This window comes from Babylonia areolata, chromosome 1 (assembly GCF_041734735.1).
Source record: "Babylonia areolata isolate BAREFJ2019XMU chromosome 1, ASM4173473v1, whole genome shotgun sequence".
NCBI lineage: Eukaryota > Metazoa > Mollusca > Gastropoda > Neogastropoda > Buccinidae > Babylonia > Babylonia areolata.
The window spans coordinates 1246517-1252245 of record NC_134876.1 but is presented as its reverse complement, the minus strand read 5'-3'; positions in this window follow the sequence as shown (position 1 = coordinate 1252245).

The following is a 5729-nucleotide window of genomic DNA, read 5'->3' as shown; positions in this document are numbered from 1 at the left end:
TAGCAGATGTCCTTAACTCAGCCTGACAGACACACAGACAAACCGATTTGAACAGAAGGAAAAGTCCTTAGATGATGTCCTTAACTCACCCTGACACACAGACAAACCGATTTGAACAGAAGGAAAAGTCCTTAGCAGATGTCCTTAACTCAGCCTGACAGACAAACCGGTTTGAACAGAAGGAAAAGTCCTTCGCATATGTCCTTAACTCAGCCTGACAGACAGACAGACAAACCGATTTGAACAGAAGGAAAAGTCCTTCGCAGATGTCCTTAACTCACCCTGACAGACACACAGACAAACCGATTGGAAAACACAAACCCTAATACGGAGGGTAAAAGAAAATCCGGCTTGAGAGACTCTGGCCAATGACGCTGGGAGCACACAGTTTTACAAGGAAACACTCTTGTTCTTCAGTGGTATCACAGTATCAATGTATTAGGACCGATTACAATAATAATAATTATTATCAATATTATTATCATCATCATCATTATTATATTTGAAATAATATATTTTAACAGAAATTTCAATGTTCTAGTTGGAAACCGGAAATTGGGAAAACGTTTCCTTTCATCTCGACCATAGTCAGCCTCCCCTTCTTATCTTACACGTCTCTCCACGCCAGGTATACTGTATGTATATCGAACATACAAATGGAAGAAACCCCATAAAATAAAACTGTAAGTTGTAAAAAATAAATAGAAAAAAAAGAATCACTGTGATCAGCAATGTCTACGCTTCAAACCCTGGATTCGCCGTAAGGGACTGTCTTAAGTGGAAATGGCAGTGGAGGTAGAGGCAGGACTTAGGCCAGAGACATTATTTTTTTATCGCCGTATACTCAACAGTTCCTGTGTCTGGGAATCCCGCAGAAGCGTGTGGATCAATGTGGTTTAACGTGTACGTATACCAGACATGTACGTGTTGCATGCGGTCTTTTCAAAGGAGCCGAAATCGATTCATGTGAATGAAACGTGAATGACACAGGGGAAGGGTAACGGGAGATGACGATGATGACGATGAAATGATGAAGACGACGACGAAAATAACCTCATCTTATTAACATCAGTAGTACTATTAATCGGCACCATCACTTCTAGTGTTACAACTATTCTCATTGTTTCTATCACTCTCGATGATATTTTAACGACCGGCAAGCATCTGAGACCCGATCGCGGATGCCTTTTTAACGTTTTCTCCGCCGCCGGAAACGCTAACCGGCAGCCGGAAACAGATACACGTGTTCTACTTCTCAAACGAGCTAGCACATTATCCCCCTTGCCTGCTCTGCTGACACGTTCGCTCGTCAAGTGAAGGGCTGTCACTCTCACTGAGATAAGATGGAGATTACACGTCAGGTTGTCAGTCGCCATTGTAAATCATTTGGACTTCTTCTTCTTCGTGGGCCTGCGATGCCTTTGTGATGTCCAACGAATAAAAGAGAACTTCGCAGTCGGTGTACTGACAAAAAAAGAAAAAAGGTAAACACCCTTTAACTCGCGCAACACGGCTGATCTCATTTCGACGAGGCTCAGCACTGTTAATTAACCACTGTTTATTTTCACTTCACTGCTTTTTAAAACTGCCGCTGGAACAATTCTGCACGAAAAAAAAGAAAAGAAAAAGTTCCCCATCTCCAATATATCACGACGCCAAGTTGCCTGTGGCAAAGCGTCAACTTGTCAGTACATGTTTAAACGAACGCTGCTGGTTTTTGTTTGTGTTTGTTTGTTGTTTTGTTTCTGGTTGTGTGCTTTTTGTTGTTTTGTGTCAAAAGTTGCCAGACTTGTTGATACCTTTCATTAGTGCCTTGATGGCATTCGGTGCTGGTATACAAGGAATGTGTGATTTGTTGTTTGTTGCTGTGTGTGTGTGTGTGTGTGTGTGTGTGTGTGTGTGTGTGTGTGTGTGTGTGTGAGAGGTAGGTGGAGGTGGCATAAAGTGAAGGTAGTGGGCTTTGTGAAGGTGGCAGGAGAATGTTGGTGTTGGCGATGCTATTTTGTTTTGTAGCGTTTTGTAGAGAGAGAGAGAGCATCAGTGCAAGCGTTCGAAAAAACTCGCACTTCCACAGCCGATTCTGGGTCCGCATCTCTCTCTCTCTCTCTCTCTCTCTCTCTCTATATATATATATATATATATATATATATATATATATATATATATATATATATATATATATATATATATGCATATGTAAATTTATTTCTTTAGTTTACACACAGCCTGTCCAAACCAGGACTTTCCTGAATCAGTTTCTTTTTGAAGGAAGATGGTGAAAAAAACAATTGAAATATACGTTTAAACTTTCAATTCTGAGTCAAGGAATTGTTGGGTTGTTGTTTTGGGTTTTTTTGTTGTTTTTTTCAATGAGTATACCTGCTTGTCTCTTTCAACATGGCAGTATAACTCTCGGTGCACTATTTCCATAGCCACGAGTAACACGACACTTCGATTCATCGGACAAGAAAAGAAAAGGGAATCCTATCATATTTTTTTTCCCTTCTGAACTATGCACGTACTAAAAATTCAGTTTCAGTTTCTGAAGGAGGCGTCACTGCATTCAGTTCGGACATCCCACATACGCTACGCCCCATCAGCTGGGCAGATGTCTGACTGGCAGCATAACCCAACGTGCTTAGTCAGGCTTTGAATGCATACATAATTACATCGGGTGTCCCCAAAAAAGTGAACCGCTTTTTGACAAGTATTTTCTCAGTGACAGAGAAACCGAATTCAATGAAAATTTTCCCACTGGGTATCATCAACAAGTCTGCAAAATATCTAAAAGTTCGGACGCAAATTATGCGAGTATTGTCAAATTCAAAACAGCATGTCAAAAAAATCCAGTATCAGAGCTGTGCAATGTGACCTTCATCATGTTCATGCCAGCTGCCAGGTGTTGGCATTTGTCAATCAGTGTCGGTCTAAAAATAGCCTGGCTGGGTGTTGTCTGTATCCAAAATCAGTTCTGTCCAAAGTTTCAGTTTGGAAGGATCAACCATGCCTTTGAGTGAAAGTGATAAGGTTGCCATTGAAAACTGTTTCAAGGAGAAAGGCTGGGGTGGAAGAAGGATCGTAAAGGAATTTCCAGGCAAGGGGTGGAGTCATGTCACTGTAAATAGATTTATCGCTGAAATACGCACTACAGGGCCAGTAGCACGTAAAATCATTTCGCCATTCTTTGCACAGAAGACTTGCTCACTTGTAAATCGCTTGCAACTTCTCTAAGAGATTTGTGGGTCCCTGGGTCCTCCTCCTGGGATTGAATTGGTTCCTCAACACGGTCCTTGTTCTCCTCCGAACATGCAGTCCTGGGTCTCCCACTGCCACTGGGTTTTAATTAAACGACCCATCCAAATGCATACTATCTTCCGTAACGTAAATAATGCACTGGTTTCTATATATATATATTTTTTTTTTCTTTCCTCAAGCTGTTTTCTTTTGGGCGCCTGTTGCTAAGTTGAGCGAGGCTCAGTTTGATTGGTCCTGTCAAACGTGGGAGACAGGGCGAGACCGGGATTTGAACCAACTCTCACGGACAATTTGTTGGCAGATAAGCGTCTTAACCATTCTGCCAGCTTCCTCTCGTAAAATGCCAGGTAAATGCATAGGCCTGGGCGGTGGTTTGCATGGTATCCTCCTTAGTGTAAAGAATGCAGTGGTTTTCACTTTTTTTTCTTTTCTTTCAGTTTTTCCCCCTTTACTCAAGCTGTTTTCTTTGGCCACCTTTCCCCAAGTGGAGAAGTCTAGATACATCTATCTTCAGGGGAAAAACACACAGGCCTCGTGTATGATGCAGCTAGTTGTTTGGACAGTAAACATAAAGCACAAGTGTTCACTTGAAATGATGTTTCGTGTTGTTGTTGTTGGTCCAGTCCCTGAAATTGGAACGGATCATAAAAAGAACCAGCATTCACTTGATATCTTCGTGGGCCGCAACCCCCACCTTCACTCGTATGCACACGCGTGGGCTTTGACGTGTATGACCGTTTTTACCCCGCCAGGTAGGCAGCCATACTCTGTTTTTGGGAGTCACTTGAAATAATGTGCTGTCTTGTGTGTGTGTGTGTGTGTGTGTGTGTGTGTGTGTGTGTGTGTGTGTGTGTGTGTGTGTGTGTGTGTGTGTGTGTGTGTGCTGTCGCTGAAATTGTAACGGATCCTGCTTGAAGCAAACAATGGACAGAACGAACGAGAGAGGTCTGCAGTTTGTTCACAACCCCTGATAAACCACAGTTGAAACAAACCCAAATGTAGTTACATACAGAGGGAGAGCCAGTGAAACTAAAAGACAGACAGAGAGGGAGACCATCAGAGACACTGAGAGATTAGGGGGTGGGGGAGGGGGAGAGGGGTGGAGAGGAGAAGGTGAGAGAGACATAGAGAGAGGGGGGTGGGTGGAGTTACAGACATGGAAACATAAAGAGAAGGGATAGAAACAGTGAGGGAGAGAGAAGGACACACACACACACACACACACACACAAACACACACAGAACAACACCCCCAATACCACCACCCCCACACACACACACAAACACATACAGCACAAATTACCCTTGAATGGTATTTCTCGCTTTGGGAAACCATCATTGAACCCATTCTGTGTCTCGTGTGACAGATACCAAATTGAAGACGTGCCTTTTTTTGCCTATCTGTCCAAGATATGAATCCTTGCGTAAAACACATACCCCTCCTCTATTACAGACTCCCTTGAAATTTCAAAGTCCAGTTGCTCTGCTCAAACTTGTCGGATGACGGGATCATCTAATTCAGAATTTATGTAAACGAATGCCAAAAGATCAGATCTCTATAACTGCGATGTTCCTTCCAATAATTTTGCAAAAAGCATGCTTGTATGTATTGTGCGTGCTTGAATACCAAATCACTTGGAATGTCCCATGGTTGCTAGTCACTACCCCTTGGTTCACATGGGTCTAATGGCCTGTAAAAAAAACAACTGAATAAATAAACATTTTTGTATACACACATACAGACAGCCAGAGAGAGGAAGAAACAGACAGACACAGCCCCACCAACCCTCCCCCACCCTCCCCCACACCCTCACCCTTTCCTGAAGCTGCAGTAGATGCTGGCTGCCACGATGAGGAGGATGAGGCCCACCACCACGCCGCCAATGATGGCGCCCTTCTTCACCTGGGCGTAGTAGTCTGCAACACACACACACACACACACACACACACACACACACACACGTACAGGGTGGGTAGGTAAGTAGGCCTAACTGCGAACCGCGTGCAGTTTTGCATTACTAATGTTTGTCACAACACACTCACTCACTCACTCACTCACTCACTCATGCGTGTACACACACACACACACCCGCGCGCACACACACACACACACACATGTACAGGATGGGTAGGTAGGCAGGTCTAACTGTGAACAGCGTGTATTTTTGTATTGCTAATGCTTGTCACAACAGATTTCTCTGTGTGAAATTCGCGCTGTTCTCCCCAGGGAGAGCGTGTCGCTGCACTGACAACGACATGCATTTTTTTTTTTGTACTTTTTCCTGCATGCATTTTGTTGGTTTTTGTTGTTGTTGTTGTTTTCTTATCGAAAGTGGATTTTTCTACAGAATTTTGCCGTGACAACCCTTTTGTTGCTGTGGGTTCTTTTACGTGCGCTTGCGCTAAGTGCATGCTGCACACTGGACCTCGGTTTATCGTCTCATCCGAATGACTAGCGTCCAGACCACCACTCAA